This window comes from Rissa tridactyla, chromosome 4 (assembly GCF_028500815.1).
Source record: "Rissa tridactyla isolate bRisTri1 chromosome 4, bRisTri1.patW.cur.20221130, whole genome shotgun sequence".
Taxonomy (NCBI): domain Eukaryota; kingdom Metazoa; phylum Chordata; class Aves; order Charadriiformes; family Laridae; genus Rissa; species Rissa tridactyla.
This window is the reverse complement of record NC_071469.1, coordinates 6,713,982-6,729,105: the sequence shown is the minus strand read 5'-3', so window position 1 is coordinate 6,729,105 and position 15,124 is coordinate 6,713,982.

Sequence of the window (15,124 nt, the reverse complement as noted above, 5' to 3'; positions counted from 1 at the left end):
AAAGATTCTTATTGTAGATATGGACCTGTCTGTGACTGTGACATTCCCTAATGACAACTTCTACACCCAAGCGCACTGCACCCGCTAACGGACAGGGCAGGATGAGGAGAGGGTGCCAGTGCATGCATTTTTCCAGCATTAGTACACCCCAGAATTTCGTGTGAAACACGTAAAATTTTTGCATGGAAAAATAGAAGGAATATTTGTTCCAACATTTACCAACTCTCTAATTCAAGAAAAGTGGCCGTAGGAGCCCATGGTTACGGAGGATGAGCAATGAATGAGTTGTATGTTTCTTATCTGAATACACTGGAATCCCTTACACTCTGCGCGTTATACAAGAGTTGATTGTGGGAGGTATTAGGCAAGTTTGGAGGAAAGAATTTACTTTGTAATTTAATTTAGAACAAGATGATTATAAGGTACAACAAAGCTTGGAAATTAGATAGAATTTGCAAGGTAATGTAAACATTCATTATTTTCCTGTTATGAATATCTTCTTCCAAAAGCTGGCTGTGAATACCAAGGCATCTGTATAAATGTGAAAAACACAGTGAGAATTTTTTTCACAAGTGCTGACTCCTTAATAGACCATAATAATTTGATAACAAGCCAGGGAAATGTAGGAGAAAAGAACTTCATCCTCTTCTTTTGCTCATTGATGACTATAAATTTCCTTAGACAAAACAAAAGTTATATAGTGAAAAAATCTGTAATAACATGGTAGCTGACAAGTAAATGTACATCCTCTGGTTTTAAAATGCAAAGCAATAAAAAGAAAAAAAAAATAAATTGCTTGGAGAGGCTTAATTGTCATTTGAACTACACTATTAACATTTAACATGCAATTGATTTGACAGTATAGTGGTAGGCCATTCTCCAAAATCCTTTCCTTAGGACTCTCTGACAGTTACGAGTTTTGATCTGTAGACCGTATGCCACTAAACTGCTTGATGTCCATTTTTACATCAGCAGAAAAAAGGCTGTGTAAAAGGTGGCAGAATGATTCGGGTCAAGATGGAAAGAACGGCAGGGTGAGAGATGAGGGATTTGAACTAGAACATCTGACTTTCCTGGCCACTGAAGTAAAAATAACCCATGATGCAACTGATTTCCAGCTCTCACCCTCTTCACTCTTGCTAGAAGTGTCAACTGGAAACAAAATATTGCCTTCATATTGCCAACCTAATTCAACCTTGGCAAGAGAAACCCAAAAACTTTATTTCAGGTCAAAACCAAACTGACATCAAGAAATATTCAAACGAATTATGGCAATGATGCCAGAATATTCAAGGGTGTTTAACCACGGTGGGAGCATCCAAATAACAGCAGTAGTTTTGAAATAAGGCACAAATTTCCCCCTCCCCCCATGTAAAAAAATCACTTTCTACCAGAGTTTGGCTATTTGGCTTTGGATTATTAAAAGGAAAACAATTCTCTTTCTCCCTAAGAATTCAGTTAAAATTAAAATTTCTGTTGATACTAGGTAACCAAGGGCTTTTGAAATAGCATTAACTCTTATTTCAAGGTTCAAGCAAATCTTTGACAACTGGATGATCTAAAAAATGGAGTAATTTCCACAGAGAAATACTGTCTAAAAATCAGTTGCCCTGCTCTTTGAAGCATCCGATTATGATCTTTGGTCAGTGACACTAGTTTGTGATAATAAAGGATGCTGAAAAGATATTCCATAGCAGCTCTCCGTTCCCTCAAATTTCATTTCCCTCCCAGCAGTGGGTGCAGTATATATAACCTTGAAAACATTTAAGTTATCTTTACAGAATTCGTCTGCCTGCCAGTGCTGCTGGCCCAGCCAGCCTGGCCAAGACATTAATTGTTGTGAAATGTTTGATTGTACAGAATATCTCCACAGCTGTGCATGTTCCCTCTGATAACGTGCTGGTGTCCTTTTGTTAACATTTGTGCTATAGAAATGCATCTATTTTTATAGCTAGAGCTCAGAGGAAGACAGGGATAAATATAACAGATGTAACACTTATTTCCTAATATATAATCAAGATGAGCTGTTATTATAATTGTCACCGATTCTCTTTAAAAACGCTTCATGTTCAGTCCCAAGCAGTATAGAACAGTCTGTGAAGGGATGACGGGATAAAACTTTGTTATTAATGTTGCATAAATCCCATGTAAACCAAGACAAGCTCAGCCCTCCTAACGTGCCATTTTGGGGAGTAGAAAGAAAAAATTCCAGGTCCTTTAAATGCCACAAAACATAAAAGTTGTTGTACCAGAAAGGGAAGAGTGCATGAATTACTGCGCAGCCTGTATGCTCTTCAACAGTGCGATTTCCTCCTCTCTGGTATGTGCAATACATGGCAATTTCCCACACTTTCTCCACTCCTTTGCTTAATTAACATGAAAAAGATGTTCCTTTCCATTATTTGAGAACACTCTTTGCTTCTATAGATGAGACTGTAATTAACGAGACTGCAAGAAAGGAGAAAAACAATAAATATGATTCCTAAATTAATGAGATATTACAGATATTATGGATTAGGGCTGTTCAACCTTGCCAGCTAGAACAATAGCAGGGAGACAATGTCTGCTTTCTTCTGCTTACATTAAACCCATTTTTAATTAAAAGAAAAAGATTGAGTGGAGAGGAAGGCTTTTCTTTTATTCCCACTCCAGTAAGCTATGATTTTGGGTGTTTTTACCTTTTTCCGCTCAACACGACACGAAGGATGTTTGCCCAGCAGTGCAAGCGGAGGTGACAGGAGAAAGCCGGCACTCAAAATAACCAGGTTTGACTTTTTACGACATTTCATCATTAACATCAGTCACAAGCTGCCTTACATACTGCTGTCTCAACCCCCAAAAAAACCCCATCCGGCTGGTTTCACAGGGGCCCTCCCCTCTTCCACAGCACAGGGCTGGTGGAAAGGAGAAGAAAGCCAGCGCCCCGCGTGTGCATCCCGCCAGCTGAGCCGTCCTTTCATTTGGAGAGATACACGCTAGGACGGCAACCAATTTAAAACAGCTCTTCCCGACTACCACAGATAATAAAAGATAAAGAGAGAAGCAGGGTGTGCCTAAAACCACCTTGGAAAATGACAGGGGAGCAGCTTCTGATGTACGTACCTACTGGGAAACGAGAGTGGGGATCACCTCGTGGTTCTTCTGTGGATTGAGGAACATGAGATAAAGAACAAAATAGGTCCTTCAAAGATGCAGAGTGAATATGAAAAGAGACATCGCCCGTACCTTGACACCTGGTTTTAATGTCTCATTGAACAGTAATAATAAGTCTCAGACTAGAAAAGTAGGGCATTCTTTTAACCATGCAGAGATGGATTTTTCATTTTGGCTTTTTTCTTGTCTTCTCTACATTCCACCCTTGTGCAGCATGTTCCCCGAGACTTCCCTCTTTGCTGTGCAACTGACAACAAGCCTATTACTATGGCAGGTCAAATCTATCGCTTCCTGACGAACATATCCCAGGCATAACCTGCTCAAGACATTTCGTAAGGCTTCCAACGCTCATAGCTGGAGACTATAATTTACCTGGGAAACAAAAACCCAAAAATACAAGTTGATTCCTCCCTCAAAACCCATCATGCTGGGGTTTATTGGTGTTGGGTTTTTTTGTTGTTGTTGTTGTTGTTTTCCTATTTTCTTCCTTCTTTAAAAACTTAAAAAAAAAGGATCAGGAGAAAAAGAAAAAAACAAACATTCTCCCTTTTCCTTTTTATTTGGACATCACAAGACAGCTAAAAGGTCTAATTCTGTCTGTAGAAATTGCAACACACATGCAACACCATCTTGCAAAACATATTTCACAGATTGCGTTGGGGACAGCCCCTTTTGTATTTTGTTTTGGGAGTACCTGCAGCAAAATAAATCTCCCGTATTTGACTAAGGCTCCTGCGTCCTGCAGTGGGAAATAAGAAATATTGGCCACGGAAGTTGCCCCATCCCTGGGGGTGTCCAAGGCCAGGTTGGACGGGGCTTTGAGTGACCTGGTCTAGTGGGAGGCGTCCCTGCCCATGGCAGGAGGTTGGACCTGGATGATCTTTAAGGTCCCTTCCAGCCCAAACCATTCTGTGATTCTGTGAAGTGGTCTGTCCATTAGCATATTGCTATTTACACACCCCCATAGCAATGTGCTCCTGGCCTTGGCTGAGTAACATTTTATGGGTTTCGAGGCTTGGTTATCTTGATTTCAGCTAAGGTCTCAGGGAAAGGAGGCAGAGTAGAAGCGGACACATCCCACAGGTTTTGGTGCATTTGAGCTTTAGTTTTTGGAGGAAGAAAATATTTACATTTGGAAGTGAATACAAGACCTCTTACTGATAGGGGGTGCAGCCAACATGAGAGGTCCAAACCTGCAAAACCATAAGGCTGGGATACTTCTGATGAGTATCAGAGCACAGCACAGCGATGTTTTCACACATTAAAGGTTGGGTATGAATATTTCACTGTACAGGAACCTGGGAAGAGGAATAATAGTGTCAGTAAAAAAATTACGACTAGAGAAAAGCCTTTGAGTGCTCCTGTAATAGTTGTTGATTGAATTTGCAGTCTGGCAAGATCATTTTCTATGTGGTGTCTGGTTGGTGGATTGTTTTCCTCTGAGGTCAGTAAGGTATGCTTATTGTGTAAAATATTTCCAATCCCACTTTAAAAGCTGATTTTTGGGAGGTAACAATCTTACGACTCGGCTGGTGATTGCCTGTTTAAGTCTGTGTTATTACGCTACTTGCACTGTCTCTATGGAGCATGGAAGGGTGGATGGGTGGGTGCGCGCACGTGAATCTGCTTATGAATTAAAAATGGATTGCAAAGGATAAAAGAAATGTTTATTACTGGCTTGCATCCACACTTGTGTTTCACAGTTCTTTTCCATTCTCCCTCTAGCTTCATGGAATATGGTAAATAGATTAACACTGAAAGGTGTAATATACAAACCCCCTCTCTTTGATACCATGAATTACTCTGTCCTTACAGGCACCTAATTGTAGGAGTAGTTGAATCCTTCATGGTTTTGGTTTTTTTGCCTGCGATAAAAACTATGTCCTATCTGACTCCCAAGTGAATAAACTGCTTTACAAGCTTAAAAGCAGATGTTCTTGTTATGTTAAGAACTGCATATTCCAAAAAGGGTGTTGAACTGCCGCCGGCACCATCACCAACTGCTACGAGAAGAGCAACACACACATTCTTTCCTCGTTGCCATGACGTAGCGTTCTCCTTACCTGGCTGCCCACCAGCAGAACTAGACCTATATCAATTGACCAAACAAATGCTTTTTCTCAAAAGTCACTGTCCTTGTTTATATTTGTGAAAATACAGGCAAAGCAACTCCATAAAATGAATCCAAACTCATTATTTCGCATTTCAGTCATTTAGAAATATAGGATCACTGAGTCATTGTCTACGTCTTCTCTCCTCTACGGTTCATCATTCAGCAATTAAAATTCAGATCTGTGAAAGTTTTGCAAACCCAGGGAAATAAAAAGATTTTCTCAGCCATTTTTTTGAGTTTCGCTCTGGCAGGCTTTTCTGAGTTAGTGAATTATTTTTCTGCACATAATAATTCAAACCAGTGCATTTCCCGGAGGATGTTCATTTCCTTTTTTCAGCACATTTTTTCCTAGTTAAAATGGTATTTGAAAATGGGAGGAGGAAATGAGGAGAGGAACGAGACAGATATATCAATCGCTGAACAGTTTTAAAGAGCACTGACTGCATCGTTTCCAACAAATACATTATGTCCTGATTCAGGAATAATAAGAAATTACATCTCACATAATACGCATGAAGTAAATCCAGCTTCAACCTCCTTTTTGATCGCCCAGCTCCATCAGGAGATGAGAAGGGTGGAAAGGCGTAAGAAAGCACCTCCAGGGTCCTGCAGGATGCAAATGCAGAGCAACATACCAACTAAAAAAAACAGGCTTATTTCAGCAGACTTTCTAATATAGAGTTGTCATACGTGCACCGAGGACTGGCAATGAAAGATCCGTTTCTGACACAGTACCATTTGCCCCATCAAAGACAGTCCTGTGGTATTAAGGTTATTACGCCCGGAGAACCAAGACCCAGCTGGCACCACTAAATTTAGCAGAACATGAGGCCACGTGGGAATTTCTTACAGATGGCAGTCATCTCATCTGCACTGGAAAAGGTAAAAGCAATATAATTTCATTACTTGCAGTGAGCCTTTGCCTGTCACATCTGCAGAGCAATGACACCACGAGAAGATTTTTTTTTTTAAAAGTGTTGGATTTTGCTCAAAGAACATATAATGGCTTCACTCTGCCTAAGAAATAGGTCGGTTTATCAGCAGCTGAAGCCTGTATATTTGAGTGTGTTAACTTTGTAGGAGTAATGGGTGTTTTATTATTAGCAATCGCAAATGTTATCAGAGCTGTGAAGCCATTATTTAGCTTAGCGCTGTCCATTGATTAAGAAGCACTTTTAATTAAAATTACCAAAATTCTAGTCTCCTTCATTAGTGACATAATGGATTTAAAATGAAAAGGGGTCTGTTTGGGGATTATTTTGTGAGTATTAATTAATTCTATTAATTAATATTACTTAACAAATTCTGTCTTAGAAATGATAGTTAATGGAGAATTATAGCCAAAGTGGGGATCTGGTATTTGTTTGGTTTTAAATTTAGGAACCTAAATTAGAAACCTGATTATCAGGAGTTAAATTCAGTGTGCCAAATTCACATTGAATATACAAATTCACATTTTTGAGTTAGTTTGTGTTCAGTTTTTAAATTCTGCCACTTGCATTAGTAAGACACAGAAAAAATACCCACCCAAGAAATCCCGTTCTCTCTTCGATGACCCATGATGAAGAAAAACAGAGAAATGAGAAAGGGTTCCAAGTACGTACGGATCTCCAAAATCAAAGATCTCTCTTACTCAAGGATATGAACATCTAAGACGTTTAAATGTAGGGATTTTTTTTTAAATCTGTAAACCCATACATATCAATCTGCAACAATAAAACCCCCATTTTTTAAATGTTACACATTAATACACAATGTATGTTTTTAAAATAGTTTGAAATTGTATTTATATGATCCGGTTTTACTCAGATTCACCCACATGTAACGGAGGAGTAAACCTAACACGGATGCTTGTGAGACAAGACACTTCTTTTTGAAATTGGGTGTATGGATATAAATATATACACATATACGAGGCAGAGGAATTTTCCTTCTCTTGTCTAAAGGTTTTTGAAAAGTGGCAGCTTTCTTGAGGGCTGCTCTCCAAAGTGAGAGAGGATTGCACGCTTCCAAATTCTCCAAATTCTCCTGAAGTTTCTGCGGAAACCAGCAAATTTGGAACCTTTTTCTTTGGGGAAAAAAAGTATTACAGCAGCAAATCCACCATTGTCATTGTGAATGCTATTTGCTTTAAAGGTACTGCTTGCTCTGAAAAGTAAGTTTTCTTCATTGTCATTACAAGTCTGAAAAACCCTAAGACCGAAAGCTGCTACCAATTAATTCTGGGCATGACTATAAACATCCAAAGATTTGCAAACTATCTTTCAGTTTGAAAAACCACCACTCTGCCTAGTAACTGTCTTAATTAGTAACCATTAGATGAATCTTAATTAATTTTTCTGTATATAAAAATCAAAATCTCAGTGGTGAATTTCAAAGGAGTGAAAATACTGTTCTTCATTTCTTCACTGGGGTTCTGCAATAGCTACAACAGGGATCCAACAATTAAAATTCTTTTTTCATAGTGAAAATAGTATTATTTCAGAGGATGCCTTGAAATCAATTCCTGTTTTTTTGTCCTATTCTATTTATTCTGAACAAGCGGAATTTGAATGTAATGTGCAAGAAAGAGATGTATTTACTCACTCATGTAAATGAAAGAAATTATTATCAAACCACTTGACATGCCAAATGTTGGGCTTTACTTGTCCTCACTCACAATTAGCAGCTTTGAAATAGTTCTGGATCAGTCTTATTCCTTTTCCCAAATAACAAGGAATAAATAACCCATGTATCTGGGTTTTGCTCTTTTATTTAACAGCTTCATTTAAACTAATTTTTTGTATCTCTTTATCTATATAATATATGTATCATGAGATATGTATAGATACAAGTATATAAAGAAATGAATTTTTGATGCTAGACGCTATATAAGACTATGTTATATATGCTGTAACAGAATATACTGCCTATAATATCATATAAATTATGGGTGGACATATGTATTATTATAAATATATAAATGAGATATAAACATAATCTAAATCATGGATGTTATATAAATACTATGTAATATATTACATATATTGCATTACTATATACTCATATATAATATATAATTATTGTTGGGTATATACATATAATATGTATACGATAATGCTAATTCTAATGCTTGTCCTTCCCTTCAGGTCATCACAGAAGGTTTTTCCCCAGAAGCTTCACTGACATTATATGGTTAAGAAATAATCTGCCCCAGGTTCCTAAAACAGTCTTGAATTTTGAAACCTACTGTATGTGGGTCCTATTTCAATCAGTAATCAACTCCTTCCTTGACATCGATAAGTCTAGATTTTGTTTGCAGGTTTTTCGCTTTGTTTAATTTTGGTCTGTTTTTTATTCTTTTAGATGATATCTTCCACTGCATTTCTTAAAAATTCACTAGCTTGAATGTCGACTGAGGCTGTGATGAATTACGAATCCATAAAACCAAGAGTAAGTGAATAATACTTTTTAAGCAGCCTGTTTTCCCGTATCACAGGAAGGATGTAAATAAGTTCCCCTTGTTTCGTAGGCACTAAAGAAAGTGTGTTGAACGCTTTTTCTTAACTTTGACAAGGCTTACAATTCTGAAACAGGCAGTTATGCTTGGTGTAATTTTAAAGGTTTTTCAGAGAAAAGAACAGCATGGAAACTACTGCTTACCACATCCAATTCTCTTTAACGTTGTCTTTAATTACAAAACAAGTGCCGTAGCAGTATTTGCTCGGAAGTACGACTGCCACGGTGCCCGAGGTAACACTGGGGTGCTGCACTAACAGTTTGACGCGATGCCTCGTCCAGGACGGCAGATGCTCACCCAGCACCGTCACGAGCAAGTCACCAAAGCAGTCGTCCAAGTTCAGTGACCTGAGGAATACGAACCAACCTACCTGCAGGAAATGCCTTTTGTCAATGGGACGTGACCACCGTGTTGCGTTAGCCCCTACTGTAGCGGGATTTAATAGCAACATAATCCTTGAAACTGACACTGCAGCTGACAGGCTGACAGTAGAAAAGACAGGAAGACGGGAAGAAGAACATGAGAGGATATTACCTGATGCATAAAATGGAATCCTGCTGAACGTCACGTCACTTTATACTACAGGTCAACACTGGACAAAGATGTTTAACCAAGTGTTTCTTGATGTGCCAAAATATTATTTGCTTGTCATCACGTTAATCAAAAGTATTCCAATTAAGTTACAGCTACAAAGTGACATAGAAACGTGACAAATATCCAGGTTTCCACATATTTGCTAACTATTATATGGTTTTAGTTAAATAGCTCTCCAATCGAGCATTGCATGGAGCGAGGCAGTGTGTTTGCAGCGTGCACACATATACACCTAAGTGCAATATTATACCTAGAACGTTGCTCCTCTGTTTTCAGGGGCACCAGTGAACTGGCAGGACTGTGCGAATAAAACAGCAGAGCTGGTACCAACTTGATCTCCTGTCCTCGGGAATGGAAGAACTGCCTGTTTCAGGCGCGTTCAACACTTCCAATTATAAGGCCCTGTTTTTAGAAGCTCCTACCTTTAATTATTTGAACTGCTCTTTCCATTTTGGACTTCTACCCCAGGTACCACCTTTCCTTTAATTTCAGCCAAAACATTATTTAACTCATGTCCAACATAAGCTCAGGAAAAACGGGCCTTGCCTTTCTTGTTTTTCCCCCGGACTAAAAAATAATAAAAATAATAATAAAAAAAATTGAATAATGACCTTTCCGTTCTATACCTTAGTAATGACTGGAAACATATCAAGCACATTCATTTTGCCACAAGTATGTTGTTGAGGGGTTTTTTTTTTGCCTTATCTGCAAGAATGGAAAATTTACACTTTGAAATCTGTGGCTGGTGGGATCAAAGTCCAGGAAAGCGGATTTTGCCTGCGTTCACCACTTGCGATGCTACCGTAGATTATGCAGAGTTAAAACAATTTACCGAATTAAGGGCTGCCCTCGTTTTCCTAGAGGAGCAGGCAGCTTGGCGAAGCTTCAGCAGTGCCAGCTGGGGGAGAGCGAGAGAAGGAAGAGCAAGCTCCTGAGCCTGCAGCGGGTCTGCAGGGCAGCCAAGGAAGGGAGCAGCCCATGCCAGGGCTTCCGGAGGACAGAAGACTTTTCTGGGTGAGCTGCAGAGGACGGCAGCTTTTTGTTGAGCGTTTGTAACAAAACCTAGCTTTTTGGCTGTGCTCTTAAGTAACAAAACCCAGATTTTTGGCTGTGCTATTAAAGAACGGGTGCAGGCAGATACATCTTAAGCGCCCGTCTGATGCTAGCACCCATGACTTATGTAGGTACCTAAATTCAGACTGAACTGACGGTTTTGCTGATTTTGGTCCATGGTTTCTTCTGAACGTCTGTGAAGGGTCCCACATCTGCACATAATCGGCAGGTTTCCCCCCACCCCACCCAGCCACTACATCCACTTCTGACAATGATTTCACACGAACAGTTGCTTTTGTTTACTTTCGTTTAGTTCAACACAGCTTGGTCACTAGGTACCAATACATAATTCTAATCTCTTGCAATTAGCGTTAATTACAGTACCCGAATCTATAAAATTGAACTATTAATCATGACAAAGTTCAAAGTGATCACTACATCATTGCGGCAGTACAAGGTTGAACGTGCTGTGGAAGAATAAAACTCATTATCTTTCTTACTCTTCTGAATCAGTGTGTAAAGAATTTTGGGACACTATTGTTTCACCGTGCAAATCAAGGTGAAGGCGTTGAAGTAAATCTCTAATGTTATCACACTTGAAAATAACTTACAGAGATTTAAGGAAAAATATTTTCAGTTGGAGAACCCAGTTAAAGACTGCCAGGAAAGTTTTGCTGGTCTGATAATTTACACACGTGATTGACTTTCTACACACGTTGTTTCATGTCTTGAATTAAGGCAAAAATTAGGAAGTTAAAAACATTACAGTAAAATCAAATTAGTGTTTTATAAATCATTAATTTGTATAGTCTTGACTCACTCACAGCACCCTTAAGAATATTTTGGAAGAACAAGTTAGTGGTCTCTGGGTATGGCTAATATTTAAGGTTTGTTTGGGGTGTTTTTAAACTATTCATTTAAATAAATCAACAATTCTTGCATAGCAGTGCATTCTAATATGTATTTAATCACGTGTGCCAAATACAGTTGACCGCTTGGTCAACCTTAAAAAAAAAAACCAAACTAAAAGTCAAATAAAATGGCAACTACCAAGTAGGATTGCAAATGCAGACTTTGCTGTCTATTTTCATCATTAAATGGTTTTCTTTCGTGTTTTTAAGTGGAGCCAAAATGGGAATTTTTCTTATAGACACCTTGTCAGCATATATAGAAAAAAGAATGCTCAAAATACATAAAATAGAAGACAGACAAAATAGGTATTTCTAGCTATTATTGTTTTGAGATTTTTCTAGAAATCCACCCATCTCTGGACCTTCCCTTTAAGAAATCAAATTTGAGATTTTTTTTCAACAAGCAAAGAAAATGTGCTACTATTTCGTATGCTCCTATAACCTATTTTAACCAGAAGATCTGACTTAAAAAAATTAAACTATCTTATCCCATAATGATAGATTCACATCATAGAAGGCAGCGTATTATATCATTTGTACTGAAGTACTTACAGAATTGAGAGTGAGACGGCTTTCCCAAAGCCACCAGGTCAGGCGGAGGCACAGAACTCAATGTATCTTCAGTTTGATGTTCTAAGACTCAGTGAGAGTATCCTCTGTTCGTATTCAAAGAAATTCTTGTTTAAATAGAAAAGTCAGTCCTTCCGACCACTTTGTAGCACGTGCCTCTGAACTGGACTGCTGTTGTCATTTTGGGCTTTTCATAGTCCCTTAATACTGAGTAAAAATCGCAAACTTCCCAGGTTATTGTATAACTGAATGAAAAAACCTGTCTGTATATAAAATTCCATGTGAATAGTCAACAATGGACCGGATTTCACGATTTTAATTCCTAACTAGGGATGCACCAAGACATCCTGATGATTAAAACGGAAATGAAATCTAATGAAATTAGTTTGTTCACTGTAGCAAAATGACCCATTTTAAACACAAACAGGCTTAAACGTTTCTACAGCTTTTCAACAAGAAAATTAGAGGAATTTGGTGTTCTATTTTTATACACAGGTATTGCCTTGATCTTTGTCGTTTCGGTAAAGTGAATACCTCAGTTACAAATTTTGTAATGCAAAGTAAAATCTGACCATGGATGAAATTTCACTCAAGAATTTTAAATTTACACACACACATATATGTACATGCATATTTACAGGTAAAATTTTGTATAGACACATATGTAATGTGCATTTATGATTACAAATATGCACATATATACAGATGGATAGGAAGGGAGATTAAGGCGATTATACAAAAGGAAAACTGAAATGGAAGTTTACAGTTTGAAACAATGTAAAATCCATCCCATTCTCTAACAAAAGAGAATACGTTCGGCCTGCTCTTGAACTGGAAATTACATTGCTTTTAACTGTTAAATTTTGGAATATCTAATAGAAAAGCATTTTGTCGCTGTATGTGTAAGGATACGGTCCATGACCTGGTTGCCAGGCAACTACATGGAATTACAAAACATTTTCTTAAGATGTGCCGTTCTGCGGTATGACGAGTTCGCATGGGGAAACAGACCCAGTGACACGCTGCTCTCTGAACCTGAGCATAAAAGAGTTTTAGAGTATCCTAGAGAGACCAAGTAAGTGCAACTGTGACTTAAATTGTATAAACCGAAGTTCCTTTATGACCATGTTCTTTATAATGTCGAGTAACTACAAATCAGAGGAAATAGCTTGCTCTGTTTAGCTTCAGCCCGGCGCTGGGATGTGAAACTACTCACGCTCACGGCTGGAATGAAACACCGGTTATTGGCCCACTGAGGGGAAACATACACCCCTTGCCCAGTGACAACCAATGCCAATGTTTGGAAGCATTATCGTGATGGGTTTTTTTTTTTCTTTCTTTTTGAAATTCTTGACTTTTACCACGCAAACTCTTACACATTCCAATGTCTTCTCTAATTTATTTTTTTTCTTTTTTCCACATATAAATTGAAAAGAAGTTTCCTCTCAAACTGAAAGGTGTTAATAGGTTTTTGAACAGTCGTTCTCTGAGATACAACCGTCAAGGATAGACTTCGCTTTAGATGTGTACCAACCTTTCAATACAAGACTAAAATCTTCAGAATAGCAATATTTGTTAAGCCATACCTACAAAACCTATCAGATATACCTACACCATATACAGATAAAACATTAATTTATTCATAATTATTTTTCTTAATTCTGTACCATGATGTGGATTATTCTAAAGATAGTAGGTAGGAAGATAATCAGAGATTCCCCCAGTCATCATCTTCAAGAAGTGAAACCGTTGATCACACTGAAAACGAGTAGCAATCAATGTCCCAGGTGAAGGAAGTCAAGTAATCCTCAGACCAGACGTAATTGATTTCTACACCTTTAATCACAACAGGAGGATTAATTGCCCCCACAAACATGGCTTTATTCAGTTCTGTCTCACCTCGTCATCACCATCACTTAGGAAAAGGGACATACAAAAGTGAAAGCCTACGTGCATGCGAACATACCCCAGCTGAGGATCCCATGGCTGGAGGAAAGCTTCTAACAATAAACCTTTTGCAAACAGAAAACCCCAAAAACTACCCTCACAACACCCCACCCACCCCAATATTTTGTGTAGTTTTTCTGATGGTAAACAGATTTATTACATTAATTATCTGATGCTGAAAAATACCAATTAAATTATGAACATTTCCAGAAAGCAGAGGGCTGCTCAGCCATTTCAAGTATGTTAAAAGAAATAAAGCTAAAATAAATAAATAAATAAAAAGCAAGCTGGATTGTTGCTGACTTACAAGGTACGGTTTTATCATGTTGTGGACACCAACCCCAAGCCCTCTCTTGACACAGCAGTAATAAGCAGCTCTGACAGCAGTAGGTGTGTTGTCAGCACTGCTGAATCCTTCAGCAAGGTGAAAGGAGGGCCGGGTAGGACAGCTTACCTCCTTCCCCCGGGACACACACGTGAAGATCCTTGTCCTTTCGAGAGAGATGACTGCAACGGTTTCAGTGACCTTTTCGGCCCATACCTCAGATACTTCAGTTCAGGCGTGTCGTATGTAAGGAAATGTTGGTTTTGACATAACCAGCAATTAGCGCCAGCTGTATATACGACAGGATCACCAGTCTCTTGGCTCACTGGAAATTTTGAAATGCAGCAGACTGTCTTCAGCCAGGTTTGCTGGGGCTATAACTGAAATGCAGCAAACCTCTGGTATGTGGCCCACATTTGCCTGAAACAAATTCATATTGTATTCGATAGGTATGATTTGATGATGATTGATTTTCAGATCAGATGTGAAGGCACATCTCTCTTCTGATTTATTTTTTTTTTTTTGTGGCCAGGATTTCACTTCTTTTGATGTTTAACGGGGATAATCTTTTCTTTGATAGTAGTGTGACTTTGTCGAGCAGCACTTTGCCATCATTTGGTCAGCTCATGAGTTTCTTTTCTTTTAAAATTGTTGTAATTTCTCCAGACAGAGAAACCTACCATTCTGTAATATCTACTTTTGAGTGGAGGAGCACATACAAGACATCAGGGTGAAATATTATTCACCCCAGCAAGGAACAGGCAGCTATTGGATGAGACTGTTGAAGGACAGGTAAAATCTTAAAAGCTAAAACTGAAGCAGAAAGCACCGCTAAATGGAATACAAGATTTGTCTATTTGCTTTTTAAACTGATTCAAAAGCAAGGAAAAGCAAACTAATATAAGTAAGCCACTTTCAATCCAGTAAAAGTTGTAAGGTGCTGCATTGCGTCAGGCAAT